Below are 26,048 nucleotides of genomic sequence, written 5' to 3' on the forward strand. Positions count from 1 at the left end.
GGTTGAGTTTTTCTGATTTTGTTTTTAAAATGGTATATTTAAAAAAATGCTATTTATGAAAGTGTTTATTTTTTTATGGCCTTCACCCCTTCCATCTTTGGTTCCATTTCTCCCCCTGCTTCCCCTTCCTATTCACTTACTTTCCTAATTGGAATGGAAAGGAGGGTTGAGAGAGAAGAACCGCCCTTCGAAATATAAAGAGATATACAATATTTTTCATACAATAATCATACTTCAAAGTATGTATTAATTTTGTATTAATTTTGAGGGCCCCAAATTGATAAAGTGTAATATTATTTTTATGGCATAATATCTCATACTGTGCCCAGAATCACCCTCCAATTCTTATAACCTGCCTTTATGATGCAGTTTCTGTTTTTCCATCTCATTCTCTGGGTAATTTTGAGTCTCCTTTATTGTTATGAGGTGAGGAAGGGCACGCAATGTGCAATTCTTTTTCAGTTGCATATCACTTCTCAATACCCAGCTTCTTGGCCCGTCCCATTAGTTTATCTGAAAGGGCCCCTGAGAGGCTACTCAAAATCTTCTGGGAAGATTTAATTGAACCATGGGAAACCAAAGAGGCATTTCATCTGTTTTCACTTATTGGAGAAAAAATATTTTCTATCACAAAAGATAATAACGTTTCAGGAGAATTTCTCATAGGTGGGAAGTGAAGACATGAAGAGGCTTGTTTTTTCATTGTGTGTTTTCAAGTTAGCATCCCATCTGTGAGAATCCAACTTATAAAAGCATCGGTAACATGTCCCGTCTTCCCTGGACTATGGAATCCTTCTGTAACAGTTCAGCTCCCACCTCTGTGTTTGTGGGATCTGTTTTCTCTCTTTTTATACACACTTCCATTTTCTACTCACCAGCATCGCCTGAGCAGTCTTTCCTCCACATGCTAGGAAATTTAATAATATCTCATCTGCACAAATGTTGTTTTTTTTTTTTTTGTAAATTGAGCTTCTTCAAATATACAGAGAAATCCTTTTGAGTTCTGAAAATTACATTTTTTTGTGGTTAACCCCTAGGAAGCCAACAATGGATGGTGTGGCAGTTGATTCACCACTCTCTTCATCATAATCTTGTGGTGCAGTGAAGATTGGCTGATGCAGAGGAAACTTTGTGATGGCTAGAAAAGGTGTCAGGTTGGTGTTAAATGGATTAAAGCAAGTCCAACTCTTTCAGAGAAATTGCATCTTATCCCATCCCTGCACTGAGCAGAACTAAAGATCTCTCTCAATTCCCAAGGTTTCGTCACTGAAGAATAAAAAAAGAGGATTCTTTCTGCATGACTGCTGCAATACTACCCTGGAGGAACCAATCAGGGTCTTAGTGGAAGCACAAAATAAAAACAGGAATAGCTTTTGACTTATGTGCTTTTCTCATGGGAAATTAAAATCTGTTCTAAATTACTCCATTTTGCCCTGAAAACTGGGCTTCAGCACATTTCCAGTAAGCATGTTTAGCTTCATACTTTCAACCCAACATGCACAATGCATGTTTTAAGAGCAGTTTTACTATTCAGAGATAATTATTATTTTATCCTTGGAATAGAACTGTCTTAGGATGGAACCTAGAGGTCTCAAAATGCCTTCCACAATTCCTCTGGGTCTTTTCAACCCCTTGTTTTGAAGGAACAGCTGATTGTTTCCTTCTGCCATTCTTATCTCCCAGAACTTATTTCACTTGGCAACTTTCCTGTCCTCTTAGCAAGTGAGAGTGATACAGGACTCTCAAACACAATGCTGACTTCCTGGGGATTAAAAAATAAAGGGGGAGGGAAAAGGGAATAATTTATCTAGGAGTCTAGAACATGTAAATGTAGATTAGAAGATTTTAATTCTCCTTTGGAAGATAAATCAATCGCACAAGGGATAAAAAATAAACTTTTACTACAAAAGAATGATGCAAAATTACAATCCCTCTTTAGCTTTAAAGAAAGCTAAAGAAAGCTTTAGCTTTATTGAAATCCTCCAATATCCAGTATGTCCCATGATCTACTAGCCAACCTGCACAAACATATATAACCATCCTGTTTGATTGTAATTATATGATCCAATCATTATAGAGTTTCTGGACTCTATAATGGATTACTACCATTCAAAAAAAAAATTACAGAGAAAGCAAGAGAAATCCAATAGTTTTTAAGTGACTTGTCAGCAATGAATTAGTTCATGTTCTTCAGTTTGACCTTTACTGCAAGCATTACCTCTTTGACTAAGACATATGTTTTTGTTAAATATATATTTAATAATGCTGAAATATATTATCGGAATATATTTTATTCAATAGTAAAACCTCAGGTAAAGATAATAATACATATACAGATACCACCATATACAGCACCTAAAAACCTACAACATTAGGCTATTAGATCTGGAATAGTCCAGAAAAACAAAGGCATGTAACATAAAAATGAAAATTTTTGGAGCAATAGGAAGACTTCCGATACTTTTAAAGAGATGGCAGCAATGAGACCTTTGCAGACCCCAACTCATTCATTCATTCCATTCAGAAGACTGTCTTTATCTCCAGCCTGAAAATGTGACTCTATATAGATCCTAAATGGTGCATAATTTATCTTAGCCCCAGATAGAGTTTCCTCGTATGGCAACTCAAATTTAGCAGTTAAGATTATAATCTGTAACCTGAGATTGCTGCTGCCAGTCAATATAGACAGTATAGATGCCTCCCCCCTCCTTCCCTCCCCCTTCTCTCTCTCTCTCTCTCTCTCTCTCTCTCTCTCTCTCTCTCTCTCTCTCTTTTTCTCTCTCTCTCTCTGGAACACTCATCTGATTTGGCATGAGGCAATTCTATGCAATCAGGGTGAAATATGAAACTAAAAAAAACATATACATTTACATGAACCAATAAACATCTGCATATACAACACATACTCTTCAAAAAGTCACTTTGTCTACTGAGCAAATAGATAGGCAGATGATGCTGTTAATATGGCTCTACACTATATCCTACAACATTTTGAATCTCCAAGGACCTAAGCAAAGGTCCTTTTTGTAGACTTTAGCTGGGCATTCAGTACCATCATTCCAGATATTCTTCTAACTAAACTGATTCGGCTAGCATGCCTGACTACACTTGTAAATGGATCATAAACTTTCTAACCGACAGGAATCAGCAGATGAAGCTAGGCAAAATCACATCATATACCTATACAATTAGCACAGAGCCACCACCCCTCAAAGCCAGGGCTGTATGCTCTCTCCACTTCTATTCCCTCGCTATATACCAATGACTGCATCTCAAAGGATCCCTCTGTTAAAGAACTGAAGTTTGCAGATGACACAACAGTGATTGGTCTCATTCGACAAAACCACGAATCTGCATACAGATGGGAAGTTGTACAACTAGCCTTGTGGTGCAGCTGGAACAATCTTGAACTGAACACAATGTAGCAATGATAGAAGGTGTTAGGAGAAGCCCTTCTATTCTACCACCTCTTACAATACTAGACAACCACAGTATCAATAGTAGAGACCTTCAGGTTTCTAGGTTCTATATTATCTCAAGTCCTAAAATGTCAAAAATGTTATCAAAAAACATAACAAAGAATGTTCTTCCTGCACCAACTCAGAAAGCCCAGCCTGCCCAAAGAGCTGCTGATGCAGTTCTACAAAGGAATTATTGAGTCTGTCATTTGCACCTCTATAACTGTCTGGTTTGGCACAGCAACCAAATAAGACAGATACTGACTTCAATGGATAGTTAGAACAGAAAAAACAATTGCTACCCACCTATCTTCCATTGATAACCTGTATACTGCACAAGCCAGACGAAGGTGTGAAAATATCTACAGACCCCTCACATCCTGAATATAAGCTGTTTCAACTTCTTTTTTCCAGATGACACTATAGAATTGCACGTGCTGGCCAGCTGAGTTCAGCCTTTTTTAAAGCCATTTTTTGCCCTCCTCAGACCCCAGAGGCTTTATAGGAGCCTGGGGAGGGCAAAAAGAGCTGCCACCCCGAAGACCTCCGGAGGCTTCAGGAGCTTCTCTGAAGCCCCCAGAGTGCAAAAAACCTGGCCCTATGGGCAAACCAGAAGTTTAGGAACGGACCTGGTTTCCTCGTAGGGTCAGTTTAAGCCCTCTGGAGGATTCAGAGACTTTCAGGAGGCTTCCCTGAAGCCTCTGGAGGGCTAAAAATGACGCCATGAGCAAACTGGGACTTCCGGTTTGCTCATAGGGTCATTTTTAGTCCTCCAGAGGCTTCAGGGAAGCCTCCTGAAAGTCTCTGAAGCCTCCGGAGGGCTTAAACTGACCCTTTGAGCAAACTGGAAGCGACTTCCGGTTTGCTCATAGGTCATTTTTTGCCCTCCAAAAGTTTCAGGGAAGCCTCCCTGAACTCTCCCAAGCGCCTCCGGGGGAGGCTGTTTTTGCCCTCCCCAGGCTCCTATAAAGCCTCTGGAGCCTGGGGAGGATGAAAAAAGAATGCAAAAATGGGGGGAAGCGTGCATGCACACTGGGAGGGTCACATGTTGCATTATGGGTATGGCATGCCCGTGCACAACCCCCCTGCGCTCCCCCCACTTATGGCACATGAGCCAAAAAAGGTTCGCCATCACTGCTATAGAGCGCTGCATGCCAAAACAACTAGACACAAGGACAGTCCCCCCACCCCATGCCATCTTTCTGTTAAACAACTAATTCCCTCAACACTGTCAAACTACTAATAGGGCTGTATTAATTATAATCCTTTTCATCTTTCCTATGATCTATTTCTTTATCTTCTTATGACTATAACTTTGTTTCTTGTTTCTTATGATTTATATTAATTGTTTTATTTAGTATCCTGGTATGATTTATGTTAATTGCTTATTTAGAATCCTATGACTGTCACTAAGTAATGTATTTTATGAATATATTTTATGATGATTATGATCATGATTTATTATGTTGCTTTTATGTACACTGAGAGCTTATGCACAAATTTATTTTGTGTCCAATCACACTTGGGCAATGAAGAATTCTACTCTACTCTACTCCATTCTATGCTACTCTACTCTACACTACACTACTCTATTCTATTCAGATCATAATTACAATATGCACAAAAAGAGATCACAACACTCTACCACCACCACTATGTTGATTATCTTACTCACACATATACCTATACACCTCTATAATTAGGGATGCTTATATGGTATTGGAGAGATGAAAAAGGTATTGGCAGTAGCATGAATCAAGGGACTATTTTCATGTGGACTTCAGGACAGAACAGAAATGAAAAAAAAATAAAAATCCCATCCCAAACTGTTGCAATCTAAAAAATTGCAATTTTAAAGAGCAGAAATGTTTACCCACATTTAATGTTGCAACTACTTTGGCTCAAAGATTCTGTTACATAACTGTACTATTAATTAGATGTCATAGAAATAGTTGGCCTAAATGGTCTCTATCGATTATATTAAGCTAGGTTGAAGCATAATGTATAATATGCAATAATTAAACTTAAGTATGTTAATGGCAATTATTCATAGGAACTATGTAAAATATGGTAATTGGGATAAATAACCCACCATTTTTATCTGGGTTCTTGCTGCAATTGAAAACATTTGACTCTGTTGTGCAATTTCCTGATTCCTAGTTTCAAAAATCCTTTCTGCTTTTCCTGCTCTTTTATAACTTTGTTTTCTTTCCCCCTGCTGCTTCATTATAATGTTGGATCATTGACATACATACATACATACATACATACATACATACATACATACATACATACATGTGTGTGTGTGTGTGTGTGTGTGTGTGTGTTGTGTAAGTCACTTTATATGATTTTTTGAGAGTCAGGGCAAAGCAGAGTATACATTTCTTCAATAAATGAGAACAGCTATCAAAATTCTTTCCTGTGACAAATCCATGGCTATTTCAGTAAAATCAGTGGAGCTGAGCTTGTGGGGTTAGTTTGTTCTAAGGAAGCATAATTTATATATAAACTGAGTTTATATGAAAGTCAAAGAAACAGGACATTTTTAAAGAGAAATTTGATTTTAGAGCTAGCTTGGAATTCTCTAGAGTGACTCTCACACACATACCTACAAACATTTATAGCTATCCTGCTGGGTTTTTTTTGATGCAGTTCAACAAAGCAAAGAAACAATTCCTACTGCTAAGAAAACCTGCCCATTCAAAATCCAAATACAAAAATAATATTGTGCTTCTGAAATTTTCAGGGCTCAACCTTCTGTAGCCAACTGGTTGAGTTCCGTTATGCCCTTAAACATCTCTAACCTTTGCAAAATGCTACTGCAGCACTTGTAGGTTAATTGGTGACCTCTGGGGAGACAACCCTGGTCTCTTGGCTAATCTATCAATGGTGGATGGACTGAGAGATCAAAGTGCCTAGAGCAAGGTCAGTAAGGTTCTCTCTGGCCACCTGTTTTCACAGTGAGCCCAGATGGTCAGTTATCAGCAAAGATCATCATCAAAGACACTTTCTGGCCTCTGCCTTCATGACTTTCCCTGCTCCCAAATATCTAAAAGTATGAAATACACTCATTGCAGTATATTTGAGCATTGCATTCAGGACTAAGCATCACTGCACTCAATCTATATTTGTCCTTCTGTGAGCCTAATACCTTCATCAAATAACCTCAACAGAGCAGATGTGAAAACTCAGGCACTGGGTGAATTAAGCCTGGGATGTAATTCACAAAAATATTGTAAGGACCAACATTTATTGTTAAAATGCTCTGCAAACATTCATCAGGAAACTTTACTCGGCCTAAGATCTGAACAGAACAATCTGAAGCCACTAACAATCCGGATGCCATTTAACTGTAGTATCGTCTTTATTGTAAGCAGCTATTTTGGAAACTTTACCAATCAGCTCTTTTGTTAGAAACATAACAGCAAGCAAGCAAGCAAGCAAGCAAGAAAGAAAGAAAGAAAGAAAGAAAGAAAGAAAGAAAGAAGGAAGGAAGGAAGGAAGGAAGGAAGGAAGGAAGGAAGGAAAGAAAGAAAGAAAGAAAGAAAAAGAAAGAAAAAGAAAGAAAGAAAGAAAGAAAGAAAGAAAGAAAGAAAGAAAGAAAGAAAGGGGGAAACTACTAGGGAAAATCCTGATTGTTAGGCTGGATTAAATAACCCTAAGGTACTATAATTAATGGAATTGTTTCCCAAAGATGTAGTAGTTTTCCACCTTGGTACATTAAACTTTCAGTTTGGTAGACTTTTGAAAAAGGTTTTGTGTAACTAGGCTAAATATGTTGTGATTTACTCCATAAACTACAGTTATAGGCTGAATTTTCCTTCTTCGAAGACTTGCCTGTTTTATATATGAAGACTTTTCTAGTTTATACAAGTAGCCAAAACTGGGCTATGTTTTGGACAGCAATAGAAAAGAATCATTAAAAGTTTCGAGTCTGATGATGAATTCAGTCCTAAATAAGAGGATGCTGTTTTTTCAACAGCCCAAACACAATTGCAGCAGGGGTAGCTAGAATAGCTTTTAAGAATTATGCAATCCACCTTCTATTTAGCTGGGGTTGGATTTAATGAATCAAATATGCCTTTTTTCATTTTTCTTCAGATGGAACATGCCTGCATGGAATGCAAGTGACACATAAACAAGATTAATAAAGCCTCTGGAGGTCTTCCCCTTTGCTTCTTCAGCAGTGGTTAATGCAGCCTGGGGCAGAAACTCTTTTCTCATGTCTCCAGTCCCTTGCTTCTAGCCATTCCCGATGCCAAATACAACCTTTTGTTCTGTAGCTCTCTGTAAACAACATCCTGTCTGGTCTCTTGTTGTTTAATGGCATAATAGCTCATCTGTAATATGCTTGCCAAGCCAATTATCTTAAAACTCCAGCCAGCCAGCTTCTCTATTGGCAACTGGAGCTAATTCAATCTCTTTTCTCCTCCTACAGTACCTCATTCCCAGCCTATGGCTTTTACCTAGAATTATAGACGGCACCCATGAACTTCCATGAATAGCATTCAATGTGTCTGTCTTCAGTTCTATAGATTTTAGTGCAGTCACTTGAGGTCACTTTATCTTTCCAAATTACCAGTGCTGTTACTCTACCTATATTTCCCATAATTCTTGTATAGGTATTCAAAGTAGAATTGAAGTGAACAAAGCCAAGGAAACTGTGTGTAGATTTTGTACAGAAAAAATTGCTATAAGTCAGTGGTGGGATTCAATTTTTTTTAATACCAGTTAGTGGGCATGGCTTTGTGGGTGTGGTGTGGATTTATGGGCATGGCAGAGGAAGGATACTGCAAAATCTCCACTCCATCCCCCCTAACCTGCTTTCCGGCTGTGTTCTCCTGTTGAGGGCAACAAAAGAAGATCAGCTGGGAGGCTGGGAGGCAGCTGGGGTGGGGCCAGCCTATTTGCCGGTTTTCCAAACGACTCAACATTTCTGCTACCGGTTCTCCAGAACCTGTAACAATTGGCTGAATACCACCTTTGCTATAGGTGTAACAAACTCATTTATATTGCTCCCCCACTGTGTTTGAATGTATGCACAGGCAATTTTATGATTTTGGAACATGTAGCATCTCAGAGCATGTATCTAACTTGTACATGAAACTGTAGAGAGGGTTTGTCCATGAATGGTAGCAATAAGATGATGTTCTCAGATTTTTACTTCTGGTGAAGCAGGTGGTTTTCAGGTATTTCTTACGGGTAGATTGGACATAAATGGGTGTCTAGGTCACAATGGTAATTCTGCCTCCTGACCTATGTGCTTCCCTGGAAAAAATGTACCCCTTTGCAGGTAGCATCACTAGTCAAACTAGTGTGGGACAGAGAATATTCCTTGTATTTTCCCTCTACCAGTTGTCATTGATGATATAATGTTTAGTGGTGTCATTGATGATATAATGTTTAGTGGTGAAGAAAATTTCAAATAAATTTTCATGGGCAGACTGTGGTGTTACTGTATGGATTTTCATTCTTGTTCTCATAAGTTAAAACTAGAGCATGAGTGTAAATGCTAGACTTTTATTTTATACTCATTAATGTATCCATAAATCTGCAATTTTCTTTGCTTCCTACAATTTACGTAAATCCCAATGAAAGACATCAGTGGCAGAAGTCTTTCTATTAAAGACCCATGTTGGCGCAGTGATTAGAATGCAGTACTGCAGCCTAACTCATTGCTCATTCCAGGAGTTTGATTCTGAGTGGCTCATGGTTGATTCAGCTTCCATCCTTCTCAGGTTGGTAAAATGAAGACCCAGATTGTTGGAGGGCAATATGCTGGCTCTGTAAACCACTTAGAGAGAGCTGTAAAGCACTGCAAAGTAATATATAAGTCTAAGGGCTACTGTTATTACTATTGCTATTGGACCTTTTCAGTAATGGTGCTAATTGTTTACACTGCCATTGAAAAATGATTAGAGAAACTTATTAATTAATTAATTAATTAATTAGGCTGCCCCTCTCACTATCCACAGTCTTTTTCTTTTTTATGAAAAACTTGAAAAAAAGAATAGCCAGGTTTTTTTGGTTGCACGTGTGGTGCAGAATTCCCAAGGGCTATCTGTGTATAGATTTTGTTCTGCCACTCTGCAGTTATACATGAAGATCAAAAGTAGACCTGTAGACACAGGGATATGAAAAGACCTGGTAGTTATCCGAAAAGTTGGCCAAGCCAAGCTCCTTAGTGCCAAGGAAGAGACATCCTGGATTACCAAACTCTTGTGTCCTTTTCCAGACCTGCTGTTGGGCTTAGAAAAATACAAGAATACACACAACCAACAAGTACTTCTATATTATATTCCAGAGAATTCACATAAGATAATTGACAGTTTTAGAATAGGCAGCCATGATAGTTCAAAATTCGTATCCATCAGATATCAAGTCTTTTATGCTTTGGTGCAGTGCCATACTTTCAAAAGAGGAGGTGTGGATTCCTTTTATCTTTAAATCTCCTAGTGTCTATTGCTGAAGATGGGTGCTTATTTACATTCTCTGTGTTCTTCTCCATTTAGATAAGTCCATCAATTTGACTGGAATCTACCAGCCATTATCTGACCTAGGTTGTCAGTGGAATGTCAGTGAAGACCATATATGGCAGTATCCAGAGTTCACAAGAATAATAGATTTCATACAAATAACAGACAATACATTTCCCTACAGATGTAGATGCAGCCTTAAGTGCTCATAAAAGCAGCTGGAGCTTCATGGGTCCTCCTGAACCTATTGCCAGGTATTTTTGGAACAAGACAAATGGTCCCCAGTGATGAGGTCAGCAGTTTCTATTAAAGAGTCAAAATAAGCTCATATTAAGCAATCTTACATTCAAGGGACATTTTCATCCCAACTCAACAAAGAATGAAGGGAGACTGAGTCATGCCTTCTGCATTCTCACTTTAAAGCTTGGTGCTGTCATTAATTCTGATGCTTACCCATTTGTTCAGCCTAATAATTCTCAGCAAACTGAAGCTGGTAGATTTAAAACTATGTAGTGACTCAGATATGTTCATGCATTTATATTAACATAAGCTACCTCAGTTTATGAAAGAGGGTCTGGCATGGGAGAATTTAAATTATAAAGGTAGCTGGTGTGAAACAAAAATTGAAAGCATTCCAAAAGCACATCTATTTATAATACTGGTGACATAAATATGATTACATAGAAATCTCCTAATTCACAATGCATGTATATCTTTTGGATTCATAAAACCATTGTGTGTTTTGGCACTTTCAGAGTTGAGTTTCTAGATTGACTAAATTTGGAATGTTCAAACATGAGCAGGGGTTTAGTGAATTTTGCTTTTTTGTAAAGCAAACCAATTTGATGCTAGAAAAATCATCCCCATTTTAATCTTATATAAATCTGTTCATATGCCTTCCTTATTAGGCATATGTATGCAGCCCAATGGATACAGTGAATTGGTGCAAGATGGGAAAGGTTAATGTTTTTGCACTAAATAGCTGGATGTGAAGAAATAGGTCCTCAGAAATGGTCAGTGGTGGGAGTCAAATAATCTAACAACTGGTTCTCTGCCCTAATGACTGGTTGGGTAAGTGTGTCTAGGTGGTCATATGACTGGGTGGGCATGGCCAACTCAACATCACTCTCATTGAGGGGTCCAGCCTTTCCTCGCCATGCCCACTCATGCATCACCCCTCCCCTCCCAACCACTCCTTGTTATGCCCAGCTACTGGCCCTGCCACCCAGCCAGGTGAGCAGCCAAGTAGCTGGGTGAGCATCCGGGCAGTGAGGCAAGAAATGTCTGGAGGGGAAGGGCCAGGTGGGGCCAGGTGTGGGGAGGCATGGTATTCAGCCGATTTGCTGAACTGCACAAAAAGTTAGCTATCGGTTCTACCAAACCTGTGCAAACTGGCTCAATCCCACCACTGGAAATGGTAGATAAATAGGCATAACAGTTTTGGAAAAAAGATAATCAGTTCTTCCTAAACTTAGTAACTATAGATTATGGTTTAACTACTCTTGAGTGGGTCGGGTTGTAAAAGAGGGGAATAAGGTGGAAGTGTGTGGGGGGGAGTACTTCGGAGAAAGAAGTAGAAATTTTGCTCAGACACATAAGGTGAACCCCAGCTTGTGGTAAGGCATAAGAGACAAAGAAGAAAAGAAGGTTGTCAGGAACTTAGTGGGAGTATGGTAGGTTACTCAAAACTGGAGACAAGAAGACCCAGGGTACAAAGAATTCCAGAGTATCTATTGGCAGTTTGGACAGTTTGAGACTAGAAGTTGCTCACCCTGTCAACTCAGTAGGCATGAACTGAAGCTTGGAAGCCAAGAGGTCCATCTTTTGAAAGAGGGATCAAATTGCCAACTGGTGAATGATGACACAAGTCTTTATGCAGACATTTGCAAAGAGGAGAGAACTTTCCTTTGATGTAGTACTTACTGGTTATTAGAAATGTGCTTCTCCTCCAAAGAGACTGCTCAGTCTATTGTGTGAGTCAGCACAGCTAACACAGAGACTGCGTCCCTGCTTCATAGCCACTGAAATCAATAGTTTCATGTTGTTGAAAGCTCTTAATGATTGTGAATTGTATTGTTTATATGTACATAGGTTGTTCCCTAATGATACAGGTAAAGATCGAAAAAATGCACAGCTAGAGGCTGGATATTCTTTCTTTCTTTCTTATTGGATGTTCTAAGCAGGAGGGAATTCAACTTAGCCACCAGTGCAGGGGGAAATTTGGTAAATTAAATGCTATAAATGCTCTTGGAGCAGAATGAGAAATCTCTAAAGAGAATCAAATCCTATTCTCAGGGCCAATGTCTATACTAAAGTGGGAGTTGCTTTCTAAACAAACATCATTTATAGCAGTGTTTTCCAAACTTGGAGACTTTAAGATGAGTGGGCTTCAACTCCCAGAAATCCTATCCTATGAAGAATTTTGGGAGTTGAAATCCACATATTTTTAAGCTGCCAAGCTAAAACACAGATTTATAATAAACTGCCATTTTTTTTTATTTTGCCATTTTCCTTTTTTAAAAAAATGCACTTTTTGGCTGTTTGATCTACAAGGAGTTACTGGAAATTTATCCTTCACTAGAGGATGGTAAGGAAATGTTAGTCTTTTGCTTTTCACCATGCCTATTGGATGTTAGCTTATCTTAAGAGAGCAAAGCAGAATCAAACTGGATAGCTAAATGGATGGGACACCCCAAGGAAATCTTCATTAGCCTAGATTGGGAAGTCAAAAAAAATATATAAGGCAGCAATTACAAATCACCAGTGTTGCTTCTGAGAAAACAGTGTGGGTGTCAGACTTGGAAACCATCTTTTACATTGGGCCTTCAGGCCTGCCACATTTTCTACTGTGGGAAAATAGGAGGGGGGATTATACAGAGTGCTATGCTGTATAGCCATAATAACATTCTTTCTCAGAGAATCAAGGACACCTTTCCCTGCAGCTGCAATGGTGTGACTGTGGTGCTTGATTAGACAATATGATGAAAATGTGGGTGCTGGGCAGGGGCTTGAACTTTCTTGTGGGTGGGGAAAACCTGGAAACTTTCAGATTTGGGTTTTCCCAGTTGTGCCAATATGACATCTCTAATAAAATGGAACTTTGAGGAAACGCAAACCTTGGAGTCTTCTCTCATTGGAGGTGTTACTTGGAACCCTGACAGTGGGTGTGTCTACATAGCACCTAGAAGAGCTTGAGAGAGACTTTACCCTTAATTCTGCAAACTGTTTTAGGCACTGCTTTATGCATGATGCTCAAATATAGGTCAATCAGAGAATGGGAACTTTTCATTCTGCTCAGGGCTACATTGTAGGCAGTGGGTGGGACTGGAGATGCAATGGCATTTGTCATTGTCACAATGTTTTCTTGCCTTCCCTCATGTATAATTTGACTAATTTGTTGTCTCATCTTATGATTTAAAGCCAATCATGGCATAGGTTTTTCATAAAGTCAATGCCTGCTGGGCATCATCTTTAATTGTACTTTGTGACTCCTGCTAGAAATAAACTGACCACAATAGACAAACAGGCTGTCAGTCAATAAAGATCCAATCTCAGGCACCATCTTGCTGGGTTACGTCTCCGGCATACAGTTACAGACATCAGGTTTTTACCCAGAGGGTAAGCAGTAGCTTGTCTTAAGCATAAACTACCAATTTTGACAGAAGCATTTGGGTTGCATTTAGCATGTTTACACACTCACACTCATGATGAATCGTCCAGGCATATTATTTCCCAGTCATTGTGCAACAAAGACCTTTCAACATCCACACAGCCATATGCAAAAAGCTTGTGATTAATCTGTTGTGACTCAAATACTATATATTGGATTCACAGCACCCTAATTCAAGCATGAAGCTCTAAACAGAGATGTGTAGATCTCAAAAGAAATCCAGGCCACTTTTTTGCAGTGCATGCCATATCCTGGCTAAGAGGTTCTTTTTATGGATTTAAAAATACGTAGAATATCTTATGATCCTTTATGTCCTCTGCATCTCTATAAATGCAGAAACATGGGGTATATTTATATAGCTGTTACGGTAATTGCCACAAAAACCTATTTCAATCCATAGGAACTTCATTTGGTGTGGGGTATATAAACATGCATATTTCTGCTTGACAGGCTTTTTAAATATAAATGTATAAATTGTTTATGCTTGTTGTTTTGAAGGGACAAATTGTCTCTTCATATATTTCTGTTTATTTTACTACCTTCTTACTTTTTATTTTCTGTACTTTCTATTTTTCCTCTTTTTTTAGTTTGTATTTTATCTTTTTAATTAAAATGTTCAATAAAATTATATAAAATACTTCAGGATATGCCAGGCTGTGGCATATTGTGCCTTCCTTTCAGAAACAGCGTAATGCCAGTTATTTGCAACTATTTGGGAGGAAACGTTGGCAGAGGTTAGTTGGTAGAAATCATAGTTAATGGAATCCTTAGCTGTCTTTTTTACACCCACTAAGTATGAACAGATTTGCTTTTTGTATCTAGGATTTTACACTTTAAGCTTTAATTTTTCCTATTATCTCTCCAAATCCATTACAATGAGTATACATCCCATTGAAAATTGTTGTCATAAATAATAATTTCACTGCATGGTTTTGCAGCAATATCTCTCCATTATAAATTTAATAAATTTAATATAGCAGTAGCAGTTAGATTTATATAACGCTTCATAGGGCTTTCAGCCCTCTCTAAGCGGTTTACAGAGTCAGCATATTGCCCCCAACAACAATCTGGGTCTTCATTTTACCCACCTCAGAAGGATGGAAGGCTGAGTCAACCCTGAGCCAGTGAGATTTGAACAGCCGAACTGCAGAACTGCAGTCAGCTGAAGTAGCCCGCAGTGCTGCATTTAACCACTGCGCCACCTCGCCTCTAATATGAACTTAATAAACAAAGAAGCAACAGTGTTATTTTCCTGAAGTGGTATGTACGGCCTGGAACCTTATCACTGGGTTAAACTACAACTTCAAGATAGGAGTTGAGGGCAGAAGATATGAAAATTATAATTAATCTCAGGACAGTATCAGTTTACCTTTACCTATTATTTTTCTTTATAATACCTTTGGCTACAAAAATCCAGACTTCCACTAGATGGCAACAATGCGCTAGAGTTTTTTGCACCCCTTTCTTATTATCTAGTGGTCAACTGTATTTTCGAAGCCCAGACGATAGTCAAACTCTATAGTGGGTTATTCCTCCTACATTCCTTTCTAGCTCTGTAAGGCAATCCTCCTGCAGTGACCTATGTTTTTTTGTCTGACTTTCTGCCTCATATTTACTGATTTAGCTTTGATTCCAGAGAAATGTTAGAGAGGTCAGAGAAGGTCAGTTAATAATATCCACATTCTTTCAATCAATCATGATTGGGAAAGTGGGAGAGAAAAAGCCATAAAGAAAAGGCATCTGGAGGGGTCTTGAAACTATCTTTTGAGTTTGACAATGCTTGCTAGGGCTTATGTTCAGTAACACAACATAATTGTTTCACAGGAAAGTGAGAAGCCAGTCGAGGAACCCCTAAAGCATCTCCAGATGCTTCTGAAAATATTTTAATTATTTCCTTTTTATTATGTGTGACAGAAGGGAAAGACATTTAAATCACATTCTATGCTAGAGAGGGGACGCTGTGGATCAGTGGCTAAGACACTAAGCTTGTTGATCAGAAAGGTCGGCAGTTCAGCGGTTCAAATCCCTAGTGCCGCATAATGGGTTAAGCTCCCATTACTTGTCCCAGCTTCTGCCAACCTAGCAGTTCAAAAGCACATAAAAATGGTAGTAGAAAAATAGGGACCATCTTTAGTGGGAAGGTAACAGTGTTCCGTGTGCCTTCAGCATTTAGTCATGCCAGCCACATGACCACGGAGACATCTTCAGGCAGCGCTGGCTCTTCGGCTTTGTAACAGAGATGAGCATCGTCCCCTAGAGTCAGGAACTACTAGTACATATGTGCAACCTTTACTGTGAAAATCAATGTCCTTGAGCATACCAACTGTACACAGTCCAGGGCTTTAAAAGAGAATCATACTAATCCAAATATTTATTTTGATTTATTTGTAATCATTTAAAAATAAACTTTCCCTGAAAATAATGATGCTTACTGGGAACATTTGTTGGTACCCTGCTCAGTAACTTTGTTTGTTTATGGAATCTGCATTGCCGCCTATTCGCACATGGAGACTCAAGGCTGCTTACAGAATATAACTTTTGTTCTGAAGGGATACCAGAGGGACAGGACTGAGGCAACACAGATCAAATGCAACTTGTTTATTTAACACAACAATAACAAGCTAACAGCAGCTCTGAACCAGCAACAAATGCGCCACCTGTTTGACAGCTCTTTTATAAGCCGCCTGTCAAACGGACAGCCAATGGGAGATCTTTCTTTTCACACTTCTGCTGACACGCATCCAGCCAATCATCATGTCTTCCGGTGTCGCATCTTCGGAGCCCGGACACAACACCTTTCATGCTTTACATATTTACCTGATCTTGTTTTTGTTTCTGCAATTCTGTTCCCATGAGTTAGACCAGTGTTTCCCAAGGTGAAAAACTTCCCAGTGTAGCCAGCATGACTACTTAGCTTAAGTCCCAAACAAGCAGAAAGTACTTGGAAGCAGCTCAGATAGACACTCCCTAATTCACATAGCCTTAAGGAGGAGCAAGAGGAAGTACAGCACAATCAGATGTGCAAAATTCTGTTATGGTAACCAATCTCAATAAAAGCAGCTTTAGTCTTCCTGTGGAATTAATTCCTCTTCTGGTCTACCTGGCGGGGCTGACTGGTTTGTTATTTGAGGAGATGGAATATAAGTATCATTTGCCAAAAAAGTGTGGAATCTTCAGTAAAAAAAAAAATTGAACAGCTAAACATGTACTGGAATGTTAAGTATTTTCAAATGCCCCTACATGGAAAAAAAACTATATAAAACTATACATACACACACACAGACACACACACACACACACAGAGACACACACACACATTACATAAAGACCTGCTAATTCTAAATTGAAAAGACCTGTTCTTCATCAATTACATTATATAATGGCCAAGGAACTCTTCTCTCATTCAACATTTGAACAATCATTTCACTCTTGGGAGCCTCACTAGGAGAACTCTTTAGCTATTAGGATGGATATACCAGTTCATATGCTTAATTTCTGATTTTTCATTGTTAAGAAAACCAAGTTAGATATTAATAATTTAACTGAATAATATTATATGAAGAGATGTATAACATTCATTTGATTTAGTACATTAGTCTTTGGCGGAGTGTTTCCTTTTTACATACCATTAAAATATTAAATAAACAGTATAGCCCCACCAGTCTGTTTGTTCTTCTACCTTATTGTTTTCTTTGATTCATTTCAGCTTATAGCCTGGCTTGCAACTAGAATTGTAACAAAAACCACATGTTGTTTTATTCCCAAAAGACTTGCATTCGAGGTAATGTAGTAATTGCAGTGTTTAGGGAATAATTTGAAGTGAAAAACTAATGATAATGATGCAGTAATAAAAAATGCTTTTTGGACTCAAAACAAATCAATCCATTCTTAATTTGCTTAAACTTTAGCCTTTTGCAATGTGGATATAAGATCTTAAGAGCTGTGTTGGATAGACAACAAAACCCTATTAGTTCATTCTTCTGTTTCCTCAGTGACCAGCAAGATGCCAATGAGATACTCCCAACCAAGACATGAGAATAATAGCACCTTCCCCTGATTTTTTCCTGAAATTGCTGAGAAATCTCATACTTTTCATCCTTCCTTATCTATCAATAGTGACAAAATCATCATGACTAATAGCCGCAATTATCTTACCGTCCATAACATTGTCATCATTTAGAGATGTCTACCTGTTGTTATGCTTTAATATAGGAAATATTAAATATATTTACTATAGGAAATTAATATAGGACTAAGACACACTCTGTTCTCCAGTAAGTGTATATAGTATAAAGTGTATGTCTAGAATTGCCATCTGTTGTTCATTTTTATGAAGCATTAAGATGGCTTTGTTTCATTGAACTAATCTATGTCTTACAAGGACTGGCATTTCATTTCAGTAGTCAGGGAAGAAGAATAGATGGATGTTGATGAACAAGTCAATGGGGGATGAACAAGTCAAATAATTAAAAATCTAGCTTGAAAAAAAAGAGGAAAGGAGGAAAATACTAGCTTAGGGAATAAAAGCCAGAAGGTGTACAACATCTGAGCAAAAATAGAGCATGACCTGTAGATATGGATAGATTTTTTAAGTGATACACATACAAATTGGATGTGGAACCACCATTTTACTGCTACACATACTCACTCTTCAGACATGCATATTTTGTGCTCTTAAGTAATTAGAATGTCCCCATTGGAAATGCAGCAGTGGCCACAAGCAAGAGGAACATTCTTGTTTTCCTAAGCAGCAGTAATCAAATTTAGCAAATCTCATCGACTCCGTTCCCTCACACAGACTCAAAGCTGGATTGAAACCAGATGAAAAAGGAAATTTCACACACATTCATCACAAGTTCTGTTCCCATGACACAAACAAACCAGCTATCCCTTCTCCCAGTCAGTAAATTCTCCATTGTTTGTCGTAAGGACATGATCAGAGGCAGATGGATTTCTGATGAGTTGCCATATTTACAGACTGTTGGAAAGGAGTTTGGAAGACTATCTCTTCCTGTCCTATTTCCCCCTCTTCCCCCCCCCCCCAAGCCAGTGGTGCAGATGATCAAAATGTATATGATCATAGAAAAGGTTTCTGCAAAGGGGTGGGGTATCTTAATAACCTTTGATCGGTTTCTATTTATTTTTTATTCTGCATGAAAACTCAAGCAACTATAGAGATGGACCATCTAAAAAAGTTCTGGGAAAGAAACTTCCCTTAATTTCAGGCAAAAGAAGATTACTTAACTTCAGAACATGACTCCCCATTGAAATAAATCTTATCCTATGCAAAATATGGATGTATTTAGCATTAAAACTAACCTCTAAATATATTTGACAAAAAACATGCAGAGTATAGAAGATGGCCTTGATGGAAAGACACAAGATCCATTACAAGGCAATGAATAGATAAACGTGATTCAAGCCCATACAAAGAAAGAGATGGACTAAAATGCTGAAAACATACTCCCTTTTACTTCTCATGAAGATAAAGAGGGAGGAGGGGAAGCACACTCTGGCTTTACATTAGCCATTCTAATAAAAGTAGGTTTATGTCTATGCAGTGTCTGTTTCTTGATTTGATCTATCTTGTAGGGTTGACCTCTACCACACCCTGTGAATACTCCTGTTGATTGGCCTCTTTGTATCTTTCATAAATTGGGAAATACATAGGTAAAATACATAGGTAGAAATAGATAAAGTTGGATTGTTTTAACATAGAATCAGCACAACCAACATCTTTTCACAAAATATAGCTCAACAAAGTAGCAGCTAATGTGTTGGCTGCAATTTGGCATGGAATGTGAAAAGGGAAGGAAGGAAATATTCTTTTTATGTCCCTCTGCTAATGAACCAAAAAACTGCTCTGACACTTTCAATGGCTAAGCCATAGTCAGTATTACTTGCAGAAAACAATCCTTACAATACAGATCTGCAAAGCCACTATTCCAGAAAATATCAATCCATTGAATACCAAGATATCTGTGCTGCATTGTCAGCTAATTATACTAACTACGTAAGTTGAAGAAAGATGGTAAGGATGAAGAGGCTGCAACACATAATAAGTGAATAAGTTTTGTGAATAAGTTCACAAAATAATTCCTCATTTCTAGGAAGACATAATTTCTTTAACACATGCCATTTCTGTTCATAAAATCCAATTCCATTCCAGCCATACAGCCTACTTGGCAGACAGGTGAAACTATATTGTCATGACTACCCTTCCTGGAAAAAAAATATGAGTCACCACTAGATGGAAACAAAGAGTGTGATTGTTTTTGTTTCATACAGCCACTCCCACTTTGATATCATCCAGATTTTGCAACCCACTTCCATAGGCTCAATGGATGGGTATATACCAGAGGTAAAATATTACTGATTCAGGCCAGTTCACCTGAACCAGTAGTAAAAATGCTACCGGTTCACCTGAACTGGTAGTAAAAAAAAGTTTTTAAAAAGTTCCGATGATCAGCTGTGTGACAATCAGTTGTGCCGCGCGGTTTATATTCGCTAGAATATAAATCCTGCTTTCTAGTGAATCCAAATCGCGTGGCTCAGCTGTTCCCACCCCGCACTGTTCTACTTACCTTTGCAGACTCAGAAAAGGCTCATTAGTGCCTGTGGTGCATAAGTATCCCATGCTTTACAGGGATGCTGCAATGATTGTAAGTGTGAAAAACAGTCATAAGTCACTTTTTTCAGTGCCATTGTAACTTCAAATGGTCACTAAATGAATGGTTGTAGATCAAGGACTACCTGTATATGGTCACAAGGAATCAAAAACACCTTGATGGCACATAATTCACTGAAGGTTACTGGGAGATATCCTAATTTGGCTCAGTTTGCTATTTCTACTCCCTCTCTTTCCCGCCATTGTATTTAAATAAATATCAATAGCTTTTGAACAGCCCTTTGCAGTGCACGGGACTCATGGAAAATAGATAATGATTAGATTTTTGTGAAGGCCCAAACCAGAACAGGTTTGCTTGCTTGATTCTAGAGAAAAGACCATCTGTTCTGCATTACATCATGACCCAAACTTTGGCTGGATCTGATACTCACTAGTACTCTTTCTCTGTATTTCACAGAGTGACTATAAAAACAGATTTGTACGCCAGGCTGATATAAAATGCTAAGCTGCATAGAGCCCTTCCCCATTTAACAAATAAGTAAATGCAGCTTTTTGAGGCCCTGATGTGATTGAGTGTGTTGTGTACAATTTCATAATTCTGTTGCAATTTTGCAGTGCTTGCTGATTGAATTCAGCTTCACTTGGTGCTTTGGTTTGACCTTGCAGGAAGCTCAGCGAAGACAGCAAAATGTTGATGGATAACAAACAAAATGCACAGCTAGTCAAATGTAACAAAAATATTTATTTCACCAGGCAACTATGAAAAACAAGAACTCGAGCTTGAGACTGATAAAGGCATAGTCTAGCTGTATCAGTTTGAATGAATGTAAATTCCTATGGACAGTTGAATTTTATCCAAGAGCATTAAGGGAACTTGCTGATGGTTTGGCCATAGCATTATGCATCATCTTTGAGAAATCCCAAGGAACTAATGAAGAACCGGATAACTGGACAAGAACAAATGTGTTCACAATGGTAGAAAAGGACTGGAAGCAGTGGTGAAATTTCATTTTTTTTTACTACCGGTTCTGTAGGCGTGGCTTAGTGGATGTGGCAGGGGAAGGATACTGCAAAAACCCCATTCCTGGGAGAAGGATTTTGCAAAATCTCCATTCCATCCCCACTCCAGGAGAAGGATACTGCAAAACCTCTTTTCCCACCCCAATCCAGGAGAAGGATACTGCAAAATCTCCATTCCCACCCCACTCCAGGAGAAGGATACTGCAAAACCTCTTTTCCTACCCCACTCCAGGGGAAGGATACTGCAAAACCTCTTTTCCTACCCCACTCCAGGGGAAGGATACTGCAAAATCTCCATTCCCACCCCACTCCAGGAGAAGGATACTGCAAAACCTCTTTTCCTACCCCACTCCAGGGGAAGGATACTGCAAAATCTCCATTCCATCCCCACTCCAGGAGAAGGATACTGCAAAACCTCTTTTCCTACCCCACTCTAGGGGAAGGATACTGCAAAATCTCCATTCCCACCCCAATCCAGGAGAAGGATACTGCAAAATCTCCATTCCCACCCCACTCCAGGAGAAGGATACTGCAAAACCTCTTTTCCTACCCCACTCCAGGGGAAAGATACTACAAATCTCCATTCCGCCCACTCTGGGACCAGCCAGAGGTGGTATTTTCTTTTCTCTTAGTGCTACTCAAAATTTCCCCTACTGGTTCTCCAGAACCTGTCAGAACCTGCTGAATTTCACCCCTGACTGCAAGCACTACAGATCTCAAAGCATATTCTAAAGATATGGAGCTTGAAAACAATGTGATGATTAATAGAAATAAATGTCGATTTGTCACGAAGAATTCTTGCCAGACTGACCTTATCTCATATTTTTGACTGGGCAACTTCCTTAACAGATTGCACAATTGCTGTGGACTTTTTTATTTGACAAACTAAATCATGATGTTTTGATTAGTAAATTAGTTAAATGTGGCCAAATGGCTTTTGCAGTGTGGGTACATCTCTGGTTCAAAACATCATAGTCAAATTTTGCTCATCACTAGTTCTTCAGCAGAGACAGATTGATTGCGTTACCACAATATTTGGTTCTCGGCCCTTGGATGAATATGGAGAGGAAGTGGTATTCAGATTTGTAAGTGACATGTAATTGATGTGGATGCTAATGTCCTGAAAGATAGAAAAAAGAAAACCAAATAGTTCATCAGTAGAACCAGTTATCCAGAGAACTCAACACATTCACATTCATTCATTCAAATGCATCCCCATTTGATTAAAGGCTAGGCATCCATCTGTCAGGGATGCTTCAGAGTTGGGTTCCTGCCTTAAGTAGGAGGTTGGATTCAGTGGCCTAAGTGCTCTTTACCAACTCTATGATTTTTTAGGTACTTCTAAACAGAAAATCCAAAACTTCTATCTGATTCTCAATCAGGGCAGCCAGAAAATCTGCAAGCAATAATCCTTCCCTGCAATTAGTTGCTGACATCTGACATCTGATACTCAGTGAAGAAACAAATAATCTCCAAAATGGAAATGTTTTATACATTTTCTTTGGCCACGATTGTTGCCTTTTTAAGTGGGGGAGAGGAAGGCTGTGCTTTTTTCAGGATTTTTAAAAGTGTATCATTTTTAATACAATTCGGTTTGCTAAATTCCATTCTCCTTTTCTTTCTGTGAGATGAATTACATCTCATAAATGATGTCTTTACAACAGAGAAAAGTTTATAGGAAGAGAAGCTTCATTAGTTGCAGTTGCCATACCATGAAAATTATGGGATGAGAGAGGGAATAACAAGATATGTGTATAGGAAAATAAATACAATTTGTGTATTTAATGATGGTTGAATATGAACATGGAACAACATCTCAAAGTATGCAAAGGAGTTAGATTGTGTGGGCATTCATTTGAATGCACAATAGCAAAATCTGTATACCATCTCCATATCTCCTAAGATTTCTAAGAAAAGAGCTGCACAATTTAGAACTTAGAATAACTTCATTGTCACTTTGAATGTATAGTAATTGTCATACATTAAAATGAAATTTCATTGCATACAGCTCTTAAAGAGTCACCACCTCCAATGTATACTAAATAAACATGACAAACTAAATAAACATAAGATTATGTATATACCCACACATATATTATATGACACAGAGAAACAACACAGTCTAGTTCGTATGTATACATGTGTCAATTAATTAGGGCATTTTTTTGGAAACCTGACAACATGTATATGGCACAGGGGTGGGTTCCAGCAGGCACTTCTGCTGGTTCACTCGTGGGCGTGCTACGTGCACATGCACAGTGCAATTAAAATTATTCTGTGCATGCGAAGAAGCCAAAAACAAGATGGAGGCACCTATGATGCCACCCAGAAAACCGGTTCGGGGGTGTAGCAGGCCTGGGTCACTTCCAGAGATCAGTTCCAGTGACCCAGGCCGTTAAACCACTACCGGTTCAGCTGAACCGGTCTGAACTGGTAAGAACCCACCACTGATATGGCGAGAAAAACAAATCTTGCATGTTTACCAAATGGATGGCATAGGGAACCAAAGCTGTTACAGAATCTGGTAGTCCTGCTAGAAATAGTCTCCTCTCAGATGGGAGCAACAGAAACATTCAAGTGTGTGTGGGGGGGTCTCTAAAAATGCTTTGAGCTCTAAGCACATAGCACTTACAAGCAGTTTCCTGAATAACAGGAAGCCAGGAGGACTCCAGTCCATAGCTTCACTCAAGCATGGAGGGCCAAACATGATCTTGTAGTACAAACTATTTCACAAGGTTGTTGTTTGAAGACAGAATGAGAGGGCACCCTCTTTGAGTTCCTAGGAGAAAGGTTGCTATAATAAATAGCAGGAAAGATCAAACAAGTTCCTTGCTAGGTAGGTAGGGAAGGTATGTTATGAACCCCATCAGTTAAGGAATTTTGATTAGCGCTAGGGATTCGAACCACTGAACTGCCGACCATTCTGATCAACAAGCTCAGCGTCTTAGCCACTGAACCACTGCGTCCCTCTCATGTATAATAGAAAACTTATAATTCAAACAGAAAAACAACCAACGGTTGCATATGATGGAGCTGGGGAAAAGTAATGCTTTGGAAACTGACCACCACATTTTTGAGCTGAGAAACTGGGTGCTCCAATTCCCCCCCCCCCAGAAACATATATGATTTATTATATGACTCAGTGCTGTTTAGGAGTTGGCATTTGGCCCCTTCTTTTTACCAAAACCAGGCACAATATTGACAAATCGGCAATTGTATTGCATGAGCTTCTTGCCCCACCTAGTTTTCTTCTGCTTCTTTTCTTGCTTAGCAACCTTTGTGGTCTGGCCTTTAACTTTGCCAGCACGAGTCATGGAACTGTGGACCTTCTGACCAAGCATGTGTGCAGTAACGTTGTAAGTTGTAAAGTCACTGATGTCACATTGACCAATGACAGAATCATTTTCCCAGGGTCTATGGATATTCTCAGGCATCCAGGTCATGGCTGTCCCAAAGGTGCTATTTCAAGAGGCAGCTGGGGTTTTTCAAGGGGATTCCACCCAAAAGAATCTCTTGATCTTCAAGGGTGATGTCCTCAGGGATTCGATCTGAGCCTTAAGATGAGCTACTGTTTCATGTCGAGACACCTCAAGAGTGTGCAGATTCTGAGCACAAATGAAAAGCTCATGGTTTCACTCCCCTCATGCCGAGTCAAGATGGAGGCCGGAGGGAAGAGAAACCACTGCTGCCTCATGCTGATTAGGAAAAGTGGGGGGGGGGGTGCTCCAATTTCTAAAGAGGAAGGAGACATTCCCCAAGAATTTCATGAATAAGATTCTTAGTATCACTACTGGAGAAGTCAAATGGAAGAAATTCTTGGTTGATGCCTTTGGGATTTAATAAAAACAAAGCATGAGGTCACTTGACATATTGCACAGAGAAAAGCTAGATATTTACATACATTGGCATCTTGCAGCTAAATAAATGCAAGAGTACTGTCCTTCTCTCATGAAAACTTCTTTGGAATGTTCTTCTCCTTTGAGAGAATTTCTAAAGCAAATCCTCTTTTAGCAAATTGAATGAGAAAACACAAAGATTTTCTACTATTGATAGAAGAGAATATTTTTACATTAGTGCATTGATGTGCACAGAATAACAATGCACTGATGATGTTACCTAGTTTGATGATGAAATGTGTGCAAGAAAATAACCAAGCTCCAAGAGCACCAAAGATCCCACAGAATTTCTAGAGCTTACAGTCACTTTAAGCATTACAAAGATAACAGAACATAGCAAGTGATCCTATTGGGAATAGAATGGGAAATTCAGAATGTGGGCTCAAAACTCATCATTCCTTATGAAGCAATTTTGGTTATGAAGGTCTACAGATGTTTAATAGGAGTCAGGTTTGGCCAGCTGCCAAACTGTTTTAGAGATGAGTGTAAGGCAGAACCAACCCTTGTCTTGAATCTCTTAACAGAAACAGCCACAGTGAAATGTGTCATCCCATTTGGCATGCTTTTATACATTCTGCCGGATTATGGGGGCCTTCTTAGAAAAAACTTTATGCTGCAGTGTGCATGCTGACTTTGGCCTTATAAGTACATTTGTTGAAGTTGAATGCTTGTAATCCTAGCATCAGTAAAAGAATCACCGAAAGCTAGAAAAATGAGCTCTGTATTGTGATTATTTCAAATCAGAAGACAAGAATTGTCTTGGTAAACAGGAGTTTTTAATATGACGTGAGTTGTCATAAGCAACAGTATATTTTACTACTAGAGCATGTCCCTAAAATGTTTAGCATCACCTCATTTATTTCGTCAGCTTTCAATCATCTGCTATTTATATTTAATGTT

General features: G+C 38.8%; 1 pseudogene; it reads right to left on the reverse strand.

The window, feature by feature from the left end:
* Positions 1 to 24,401: 24,401 nt before the first annotated feature.
* LOC148049638 (ubiquitin-like FUBI-ribosomal protein eS30 fusion protein pseudogene) lies at positions 24,402 to 25,721 on the reverse strand (annotated as a pseudogene).
* Between the last annotated feature and the right edge of the window lie 327 nt (positions 25,722 to 26,048).

Source organism: Thamnophis sirtalis, unplaced genomic scaffold, assembly GCF_051295495.1.
Source record: "Thamnophis sirtalis isolate CommonGarterSnake01/CBP01778 unplaced genomic scaffold, rThaSir2_p1.2 scaffold_1, whole genome shotgun sequence".
Taxonomy (NCBI): Eukaryota; Metazoa; Chordata; class Lepidosauria; order Squamata; family Natricidae; genus Thamnophis; species Thamnophis sirtalis.